This window comes from Notamacropus eugenii, chromosome 3 (genome assembly GCF_028372415.1).
Source record: "Notamacropus eugenii isolate mMacEug1 chromosome 3, mMacEug1.pri_v2, whole genome shotgun sequence".
NCBI lineage: Eukaryota > Metazoa > Chordata > Mammalia > Diprotodontia > Macropodidae > Notamacropus > Notamacropus eugenii.
In genome coordinates, this window is record NC_092874.1 from 479,076,619 (window position 1) to 479,088,343 (window position 11,725).

General features: G+C 39.4%; 1 pseudogene; it reads left to right on the forward strand.

Annotated features, from left to right (window-relative positions):
* Positions 1 to 1,264: 1,264 nt before the first annotated feature.
* Positions 1,265 to 2,864, forward strand: LOC140497746 (glia maturation factor beta pseudogene; annotated as a pseudogene).
* The last annotated feature ends 8,861 nt before the right edge of the window (positions 2,865 to 11,725 follow it).

Genomic DNA, 11,725 nt, shown 5'->3' on the forward strand with positions numbered 1-11,725 from the left:
TATTTTTGATGTTACTGATGCTTCTTCAGCTGAAAAGTAAGAGGGAGAATCACAGAGAATAGAGCTGGGAAAATGGAGGGCAAGGGGAGTGTAACTGTTTTAAAATTAGAGGAGCGAGCAGAGCAAGCCCAGACTCAGTCCATGCTTGAGGAAACATTGCCACTGACTTGATTAAGGAGCAGAGAACTACATCCAGAGCTAGGAGAAGTCCAAAATGGCATTATGGTATCTCAGCAGGGTTGGGGGAGGACCTAGTCAGAAGTCTATTCATCACCAGTAACTGGTATGGCCATGCAGGATCCTCAGTGCCCAACAAAAGGCAAATATTACATGCACTGAGGATAATGTGAGGATGTCATTCTTCTACAAATGTATTGCTCATCCTGAGTGGAGATCATGTAGCATTGCCCAGAGTCTTTGGATACATTAGGATGATTCTCATGATCAGGCAGCAAGTTGCACAAGTTGGTTTTGTATTGGGTGTTCCTCTTCATGAGTGAAACACTTAAATGATTTTAGAATTTAATTCAGTTGGGTTAGTTTATCCCAGTTCTCTATCATTTTGAAATTTTCACCCTGTCTAGATTCCAGTTATTTTATCTGCAAAACAGGACAATAATATTTGTGCTCCCAAAGTCACAGGAAGGTATTCAGGGAGGAAAAAAATGAATAGAAATGAAAGGAATAAATGAAAAAAATAAATGAACGAATGCTTTCCATGTGCCACGTACTCTGCTAAGTTACCTGGGTATACAAATATAAACAAATGAAACAGTCCTTGCTACCCAAGAAATCACATAGGAAATGAGTAGGGAGAGTAGTGTGCTGCAGCCAGCTGTTTCCTGGCTCACCAGAACTGATCTAAATTTTCAGTGTGATACTTACTCCTCCAGGCAAATGCTACAAATCAGGGCTTGAGTTATTGTATTGGTCATTGCCTAGTCTTGAGAACATGATAAAGTAGATGTTAATAATATGAAATAAACTTAAAATGTGCTGTGTATGCTTTTTTGAGATCTGGTTGTTAAACATATGCCAACACACCAGAGTAGAGATCACATCTGACAGAGAAGTGACTGGGGAAGGGAATGAGGGTTTGGGAAGGTTCTGTAACCTGTATAGCATGTTAGCAATGCATGCTTGGGCTCTTTTTAGTGTCTTCATTAGTAAAATGAGGGAGGTCAAAAAGATGACTTCCCAGTTCATTCTTCCATTTTGGCTCTCTCTCTTTTCCTCTCTCCATTTGTTTATTCATATTTCCATTTATTTATTTGACCTTTCATGAGTTCTAGCAACTCTTTTTAAAAATTAATTTATTTGTTTGCAGTTTTCTACAATCATAAGCTATTCTAATGAGGATTGACAAGGATAAATGCCTGGTTGTCCTGGATGAAGAGCATGAGGGTATTTCAGTTGATGAGCTGCCAGAATGACAACGTTGCTTCATTGTATGTAGTTATAAATATCACCCCGATGATGGAAGAGTTTCTTACCCTCTGTGTTTTACTTTCTCTTGTCCTGTTGTGTGTAAACCTGAACAGATGATGTATACTGGGAGTAAGAGGAAGGTAGTTCAAAGAGCTCAGCTAACTAAGGTTTTTGAAATAAGAAATACTGAAGACCCAACTGAAGAATGGTTATGGGAGGAAACTGGATTTTTCCACTAAAGTGAATGACCTGTTACTCAAGTATTTCTGTACTAACCTGACTGCACTGGAACCAGACGCAAATACTCATGTACGCCTATAAATGCACAGTTATTTACAATTTTGTTTCGTGCAGCAAATAAAAATCTTTATTTGTGCAAAGTGTGTACAAAGGAGGAGATTCTTCTTATATTAATGGAAATTTTAAAAGTGTTTCTTCATATTTATGATTGTTTAGTGGAATACTTCTACAGGGAATTTTTGCGTTGTTGTGACTGACTAACTTCTATTATTTCTGGTTCAGAATCAGTTACTATTTTCAGACTTCATTGGAAAGTGAATATTTTGCCTCCTTTTCACAAATATTGGATATTAGCATTAGTCTTACCTGTCAGATATGTGAAAGACATTTAAAGGCTTGAATTGTCAGACCTAAATTTGAGCCTATAAGTGTGACTTTAGAGTATCATGTATTCTAAGTCCTTTTTCATTAATTCTGGAACTTATTTAGTTCACTACATTTTCTTTCATAACCTCCAGTATCCATAATTATCAACCAATATTGAATCCTTTGTAGTTGTAAACGAATATTTCCTGGCATCATATGAGTGTTAGTCATTTTAAACCTCTTAATACTGGGCCTTTGATTTGTTAGCTTTAAAATTAATCTTGAGAGTTTTACACTGCCAGTAATCCAGCCTTGGTGAAACAAATACTCTTGCAGAGGTCCACGTAAAATGTTTTGTAGCGTCTAATTCTACAATTGACATTTGTAATAAAACCAACTTCATTTCTGTAAATTCCAACCAGTTCCTTGAATTAGTGAATACCTGGCAATTGAAAGTTAGGACTCTGAATGTATCTGTGATTTAGATTTGTATCATAGGGAAGAAGTATTGATCTTGAACTTTGGTCGAAGTCAACAAAAATAATATGTCAATAAAATTCATCTTGATCCTATAATACTTTACTTATCAGAATGGCATTCCAAACTCAATGAATACTTGAATAACTGACTTATTCTTCTATATGTCGTTAGCACAAATCCCATCATGAAGGATATTTTAAAATGTCTATTTAACGTTTACTTTAAAATATATTAAAAAATGTATAAAATATATAAAAGAGATTTTACAGATTTGCCAACACAGTTCCTCAATCAGTAACAGGACAACCAAGTAAAATGATTCATCTTATATCTTGGTCATTTTCTTTCAAATAAACAGCAAAAAAACCCTTTTTGCCATGGATTCTATTTAATTCATAATTTCTGTCTTTCATATATACGTGCCAACTAAATTTAGAGGTATTAAGGGTTTCTAATATTATTGAATGAGAGTCTTTCATGACCTAAACAATTTATCATGTGTCTTCCTTAGTAGGAAAGCAGGAAATTAAAGGAAATAAGAAATAAGACAGATGGAAAAAAGAGAGGAGAGAGCTTTGATTTTTGTTGCTGTTAAAGAGTAGAATGGACTGCTTATTTCTTCCAGATAAAATGTTACTTCTACAAAATTATAAATTTTATAAACTGTTATTTAAATATACAGTTTTTGCTCTTTGGGCCTCTTCAGAAATGAAGCGTCACTTAAATACATAGAATCATGGATCTAGAGGAGGAAGGGATTTTGGAGGCCATCTTGTCCAACCTCTTCATTTTATAGAAGAGTATCCTGAAACTGAGAGAAGTTCAGTGACTGACATCACACCCTGGTCCTGCAATTCTGGATTCAAGAGGGTAAAACCTCTATGCTAATATTAGTGCAGGCATATTTTTGACTAAAGAAGTAATATTCTATTGTCTCAGGTTACAGCAATAAAAGGAAATAATGATGTCAAAGAAAGTATTTAATGTGCTGCGATCTTAAAATACAGGAAATTTTTGTCTTTTATATTAAGCTCCTTTATACTTACTGACTTACTACCAGTGAAATCACTACTTTCATTGTTTTTCTAGTTGGGGCATTGGGTTGTGATGTTATCCAGATTCTTTAGCCTGATTTTTCCCTTTATGACCAATAGCATATATACATTTAAAGGCAGCTAGATGTAGTAATGGGTTCAATGGAAGGGATATTGTTTTCTTCTATGAAATTAGCTTTTATAACTGGTCATTACACCTGTTACCTTGGCCTCCATAGCATCAGAGACACCTGAGCTAAAATGTTCTCAGTCTTTGGCCAGATTCGCCTTTGTCACTTAATTATTTTATGGTTCCTTTTTCCAGAAAGAGAATGAACTCTGAAGGAACTAACATGAGAAGAGCCATGGTCCTCATGGATTTACAGGGGAAGTTCATCAGACTTTTAAGGAACTATTATTTACTAATACTAGACAGATTATTCTCAAAATTAAAAGTGAAAACATTTTTTAGCCCCAATAATTTTGGGTTTCTTTTAAAACAATTTTCATAGTACCTTCACAGGGTTGTTGAGAGGATTAAATGAGATAATATGTATGAAAAATTTAGGCTGTGTGTAAATCTTAGATATTTTTATATGATTATTAAATTTCTTTTGTGACAGTTAAGAAAAGGCTCACGAGACAGATCCCACTTTTTTTTTTTACTGAATTAAAATAAAAACAAAAGTCAGTTGGAAGAACAAAAAGTCAAGGAAGGGTATTTAGTAGTATCAGATCTTAAACTGTATTATAAGGCAATAGTTACCAAACTGTCTGATAGAAAGGTAGATGAGTGGAGCAGCGTAAACATACAATTTGTAGCAGTATATAAGCATAATAATCTTGTATTTGTGTAAAGCCAGGTTTTGGGGACCAAAATTCATAATTTGGTGGAAACTATTGGGAAAACTGGAAAGCAGTCTGGCAGAAATTGAGGATAGGTCAGCCTTCTACCATTTAGCAAGATAATGTCAAAATAGACTGTGTTCATCCTTTGTTTGTGAAGAAGACCATGACATCAGAGAAATGGTGACATGACTTGCACTTGATTTTATTTTGAGTGAGGGAGGGCTGTGCAGGTCACCTGCCTCATTTTGTCCTCCTGAGCCATCTGGGTCCAGTGACCAGATATTCACCAAGATGACTGCAGATGGGCCAGGATGCAGTGGGAGACCTTGGCCTTTTCCAACTAAGGTTTATTCAGGGACTCACTTAGAGTGAGGTAACACCCATTCAGTGAACAGGCCTCTTTAAGAAGTAGTCAGAGAACGGTTCCTTTAAAGAGCAAAAGAAAAAATAACTAAATCAAACTGAGAAGGAAAGAAATACAGTTACTATTGATGATCACTCTTAAGCCAGGAGGGTCCAGAAAACAGCCATTAAGGGGAGTCTGGACAGGGACCTATTGTTGTCCAATCTATGGGCTTCAGAGTATGTTGGACGACAAGAAAGAAAGACAGAAAGGAAGGAAGGAAGGAAGATGGACAGGAAGAAAGAAAGACAGAAAGAAAAAGAAAGAAAGAAAAAAGAAAGAAATCTATCTAGTAAATGCCATGCTAACTGGCCATCCTCTAGTCTTCCAAATTTACCTTCCTTTGAAGAGGACACAACCTGTATATACAGAGAAATATTATGAGAAAATTTTTAGAACATGGAATATATTGCCTATAAGATTTATGGATAAGCACACAATTTATAAATAAACAAGAGGGAGGGAGAAGTGTGATGTGTAAAATGGATAATTTCAATTACATTAAATTAAAACTTTTGTACAAATGAAAAAAAGTAGCTAAGATCCAGAAGGAAAGCAGGAAACTATAGACATTTTCTCAGATAAAGGTTCATATGTCAAATACATAAAGAATTTTATCTAATCTACAAAAACTATTGATTCCCCAATTGGTAAATGGTCAAAGGATGTGAACATAGTATTTTAAATAAAGAAATCAAAATGATTTATAGCTATATGAGAAAATGCTCTAAATCACTATTGACTAGGGAAACGGAAATTAGAATGATGTGGAAATACCATTGTATAAGTATCAGATTGGCTAAAATGATTGAAAAGGAAAGTAACAAGTGTTGGAGATGCTCTGGAAAAAATTAGACTCTAATTTACTCTTGGTGGAATTGTGAACTGATCCAACCACTTTGGAGAGCAATCAGGAATTATGCCCAAAGAGTTATTAAAATGCCTCTGCCCTTTGACTCAGTAATACCACTAGTAGGACTCTTTCCAAAGAAGATTAGGTAAAAAGGAAAAGAACCTCTATGTTCTAAAAGATTTATAACAGATCTCTTTGTGGCAAAGAACTGGAATTTATGGGGATGCCCGCTGGGTGAGGACTGGCTGGACAAATTGTGGTATATGATAGTGATGGAAAACTGTTGTGCTATAAGAAATGAGGAGCTCAATGATCTTAGAGAAAACATGGATAGACTTGCAGGAAATAATGAAGAGGAAAATGAGCAGAAGGAAGAAAACCTTGTATACAATAATAGTAACATTGTTTCAAGAATAACTTTGAGTGACTAAGTCATTTCGACCACTATTAATACCCTCGTCAACTACAAAGGATACATGAAGGAAGATGCTATCAGCATCCAGAGAAAAAACTGAGAAATAGAGGTATGTATTGTATGTTTTTTACATACACAAACATACACAGATATTTGTGTCTAATGGCCACCACCTCTAGGGTTTGGGGTGAGAAGAAGAAAGGAAGAAAAAAGGATAAAAATATATTTAGATGATAATTTTATTATGTATTAAAAGTGATAGCAAGTCGTTCACAAAACATGTGCTGTTTCATATACAATCCTCTGTTTTTTCCTGTTCTACTATATTATGGGAATGATTGTTTCATTTCTTAAGTTCAGAATAAAATGAGTAAAATAAAATAAGTCTCACAATTGGGGGCCCCATTCTTCCCTTTTTGGACAGTTTTGAGACTAAAGTTGGGGAACATACCTTTGCCTGTTGTCTGGGGGAAAATTAGAGCACTTGAGTACCTCAGAATTGAAAGAGATGTTAGAGATGGCCTGTTCCAGCCTCCAGTGCCATGCACACAAACACACTTTGGAAATCCCCCTGAATTAGGATTGTGCAGTTTAGCAGATCCTGGCTGGCTCTTCATCTTTCAAGGAGAACAATGCATGGGGGAGCATGGAGGTAGGTTCCAATCCTGCCTCTGACACCTGCAACCCATGTGACATTGGACAAGTCATTTGCTGTCCATGATGAAGTCTCCTCATCTGTCTGCAAAATGAGGCGTCTGATCTAGATTGCTGCTAAAGTGCCTTTCAGGAAAAGCTAGGATCCTACAAGTATAACATTTCTGGGCCTCAGTTTACTTCTCTATAAACTAAAGGTCTTGGGTCAGATTCCTCTTGAGGTCCTTTCCACCCCTATGTCTATGATCATATTAAGTGTTCACCTCTATGGCACCATCCAAGGCCCTCCAAATGCCTTTTTTTTGGAACTTGGTTGAGCAATGTGACCCTCTCATTCACTGACAGAGTCTTCCTCACGTTGGTGAGGCTGAGTTGGAGCAGAGACACTTTCCAAGAACCTGGGCAGCTGTGGGAGAAGGGAAAGGAAATGAAAGAAAATCTCACAGTTGGGTCAAGATGCCCAGACCCACTTCTGAGACTTCCCCCTCCTAGTTTTGAGTCGACCACAGGCAAGATTACCACCATGCCCGCTATCTAGCTGTGGGACCTGGGGTTGACAGTGAGGATTTCCCAGTTGCATGGATGCACAGAGTGAGAGTTTTTGTTCACAGCCTCTGTAGTTTTGGCTCAGAGTGCCATCCCAGCAGGCACAGTAATATAGCCCCCCATCTGCCTCCGTGACTTAGTGGACCCTGAGGCTTGCTGAGAAGTCGCTCTCCCATTTCTTGGCCTCCTACCTCTCCTCACTGACCCCATCCTCATGAATGACATTCTCATTGGATGAAAGACAGAGAATCCATTCCAGATGCCCAACGGGATTCTGGCGGCACCAGTGAATGTAAGCATACCCAAAAGGAGACACCTTTACTTGGCATTCAAAAAAGGCAGTGTTACCAGTTCTCGTAGTGTTGGACAGTATGTGTTGGGTCACTATGGGCTCCATCCTTGCCCCTACAAGAGAAAAGAATCTATCCTGAACTGCCAGATACCCAACAACTCAAAATATAGGGCTGATGAATTTGGGTTGGAGTTGGACTTTGAGAGGTGGGTAGTTCAAGTTTGGACATAAGACAAGTTAATGAAAGCGGTACTAAGTACTTTAATCAATTATACATAAAATAAGCGCTGATCTGATGATAAACAAATGCTTTATTGACTGACTTGATTTTTTTAATGGGTTAAAGGAGTTTTCATTGTCTTTTAAACTTTTTTTAATTTATGGAATAAAACTAGCATTTCCATGGCATAGCACAGTCACTGTTTGAATGAATAAAGGAATTTGTTGGGCGAGTTTGACTTCTTGTATCTACTTAGAGAATGAAACAGAGACATCAACCTTCGAGCAAGGACAGAGGGAACAGAAAGGGTATGAAAGTTTCTGTCTCTCTCTTTAGAGTAACTGAAACAAGGCTAATCAAATGCATTTGCCCATTCAGATGGAGGCTTGGAAATGTCTTTCAGGGAGCCTTTAGTACAGCCAGTGCTCTTATGGTAGAGGTTATGGCCCTGGTAGTACCTTTGCCAGGGTCGTCCTGCTGGGTAAGTGACCTCAGATAGGATTTCAGCCCAGGGACTCTGACTCTGAGATCACTACATAATGCTGCATCTTTCAGAGGAAGAGATGTGGTGTTGCCTTAAAAAGAAACCTCAGATTCAGTCTTTTATCCCATAGTTCATAGTTGTCTCTGGGAAGAAAGCATCAGGTTTTTTGCCCTCACCCATTTTGTGACCCCCTCCACAAATTGATACCAAATAAATGATAAGAAGAAAGACCTCACAAGTCTCAAGAAAGTCAGGATCAGAAAACAAACCAGTCACACTCTGGTGGTCTCCATAATGTTTTGGGAGAGAGGCAGAAGACATTCTTCAGAAGGGAAGTGATGCCTGTATTGGAGAAGAAGGAAATGACTCTATCCAGAAGGAAGCTAATCATAGAAAATGTCCTTTTGGCCATAGATGCACAGCCACCCACAGGGGAAAGAGATCTAGGCTAATTCATTGGTGACAGTTCATTGAATTCAATCGTTTAGGTATTTACAAGCAGCATCATTGTATACAGGTGCCCTTCCTTAGAAAAGGGGGTCCTTATAAAGAATATGAGGTTCCTGTAATGAGTCCCTAGGTTTCACAGGAAATTGTGAACATGGGTGTAATATCTGCCTTATAATATAGCACATCTGGATCACAGTTCTGATGCATGTGGGCTGCTTGGCTTCTCATTGCACATGGCAAGTGCTCACACACTCCCTCACCCCAAATTGCGCACCCCACCCCTACTTTACTGGAACGTATCTCTTAAATGTTACCAATGATATCTGTGCTGTGAAATTCAGGGTTATCCTCTCAGTCCTCAACCTCATTGGCCTCTCTTCAGAATTTAACTCTGTTGACCACCCTCTTCTTAGATATGGGGTTAAACAGAGCAAAGATGGATCAACAAGGAGCACAAGACAAAAACCAAACCCTCCAAAGCCTAAATAGTTAATGGGAACTTAAATAATTTGGAGGGAAGCAGTAAGAAGGACAGCCCTGACAATCAGGGAACTAAACCTCCCGAGGCCATATTAGTGAGCTGCTCTGTGTTGGGGGTGAGGATAGGAATGTGGGAGATGTCATGGATGGGGAGGGGGAGAAGAGGGACAGAGGGAAGCAGCTGCTGGGCCATTACCAAGCCCAAGGGGAACCGATTCTTCTAGGCTCTGAACAACAATGAAAACCATGGGAAAATAGGCTAAAAAATCGAGTTGAGGGCCTGGATGGTACCTCAAGGTGGAGTTGTTTCTCTAAGAAGTGCATCTTTCTTGGTACCACTAAAGCACATTCCAGTGGGAGAAGAGATTTATATCTCTGCCAAGAAACAGGGAGAGTTTAGTGGACAAGGAAGCTCAGTGGCACCGGGGAGACTCCAGGCTGGACCTGGAATCAGAAAGACTTGTGCTTGAATGTGATCTCAGACATGTCCTAGTTGGGTGACCTTGGGCAAGTCACTTAACCCTGTTTACCTCAGTTTATTCAATTGTAAAATGAAGACAATAGTAGGATACATCTCAGCATCATTGTGAGGAGCAAGTGAGATCTATGTAAAGTGCCTAGCACGATGCCTGGCACATAGCAGGTATGTCATCATCACCATCATCGTCGTCATCATCACCATCATCACCATCATCATCATCATCACCATCATCAATAGTATCACCATTGTTATTACATCTTGGGAGACCTTCACTTTAGGAGGCTGCCTAAGGTTGTGCCTTCCTGGACACCATCTGTCCCCCAAGAAGCGCTGCATGATTGTCTAAAGGCAGCCAGCTCCCGGAATGTTTTAGAAGGGAGGCTTTAGAAGGGGAGCCGTATTACTAGAGACAGACTATGGCTGTCTTAAAAATAGCAAGGCAAAGGCAGGGAACAGGAACAGGACTGTGGACTTTGAGCACCAAATGAGGCCCACCACACACATCTGCTCCCATTTGATGCTCTTATTTTTAATGGGACAAAGCAGAGAGCCGGGAGGACAGGCGAAGAGCTATAAAATCTGTACCATCGAGATGGATGGAAGGAACTGAGATGTGATACTTCAGAAACTTTGACTTCATGAGTCAGAGGAAGTAAAGGAACAAGTCAAAACAGTCAATGAACACTTTCTGCTCAGTTGTTTTCAGTCACATCTGACCCTTCCTGACTCCATTTGGGGCTTTCTTGGCAAAGGTATAGAGTAGTTTGCCATTCCTGCTCCAGTTCATTTTACAGGTGAAGAAAACAAGGTTAAGTAACTTGCCCAGGGTCACATAACTAGTAAGTGTGTGAGGTCAGATTTGAACTCAGAAAGATAAGTCTTGCTGACTCCCGGCCTAGCACTCTGTCCTCTGCACTCTATCCTATCCTATCCACTAGCTGCCCCAAACATTTATTAAGCACCACTGTGTTTTAGTTGTTCTGCTAAGTGCAGGGGATCCAGAGAAGTGCCCTCCTGCTCCCCCTCCCCAATAAACAACTGTTCCTGCTCTCAAGGAGCTCACGATGCAATGGGGGAGACAAAGTACCAAACAAAGTACCAACAACTTTTGGACAGGATGAGTTGGAGATATTTAATAGAGGAAAAACCTTCTCATTATTAAGTGGAATCAGGAAAGACTTCCAGAGGAAAATGAAATTTTAGCTGACACTTGGAGGAACCAAGGGAATGCAGAAGGCAGAGTTGAAGGAGAGAGTCCCAGGTAGGGGGCACAGCCAGTGAATGTGCCTTGATCTAAGTGTATATGTGTGTGCATGTGTGTGTGTGTTTATATGTGTGATGTGTGCATGCATGTGTTTATGTGCATGTGTATATGCATGTCTGTATGTGGGTATGTGTGTAGGTGTGTTTTTGTGTGTCTGTATGAAACACAGTGGAACATTGAAGATGTCTGGCATGGTAGGAAGGGTCCAGTTTAGGAAGGGCTTTGAACACCAAAGAAAGGATTTTCTATTTGATCCCAGAGGTGTCTGCCATGGCAGGGCCACTCTGCTCTGCACTGATCCATAGACTCATGTTCTCTTCCATGGCTGGTCATAGTATTTCTGCAAGGCTATTGGCATTTCTTTCAAAAGGAACCATACTTTGGGCTCCGTTCATCTTCCCCACAGCACTGGGCACCCCCTGTGTGAATCAACACTTGTTGACTGAAAAAGATAATGAACCACCATCGCAAATAATGAGAAATTGCATCTCAGTGTTGGAAGGCATGGTCCTGGTCACTTAGTGCTAATGTGACCCCAGAAAGCATTTGTGTTGGTTCAGAGAACCAAGGAAATAAGACAGGATATTAATGTTGCCTTTCTGTCTGTGTCTCTTACTTCCTCAAAAGTAATATTGAATCCAATGGCCATCTTTGGTGCATGAGCCTTGGACAGGTGGCCAGACATGGAGTCAGGAATATCAGAATTAAAAAGCACTGCTCATTTGATGCTAGGAAAGCCACTTCAGTCACCATAGTGGGTGAACAGGGTAAGACAACATAACATAG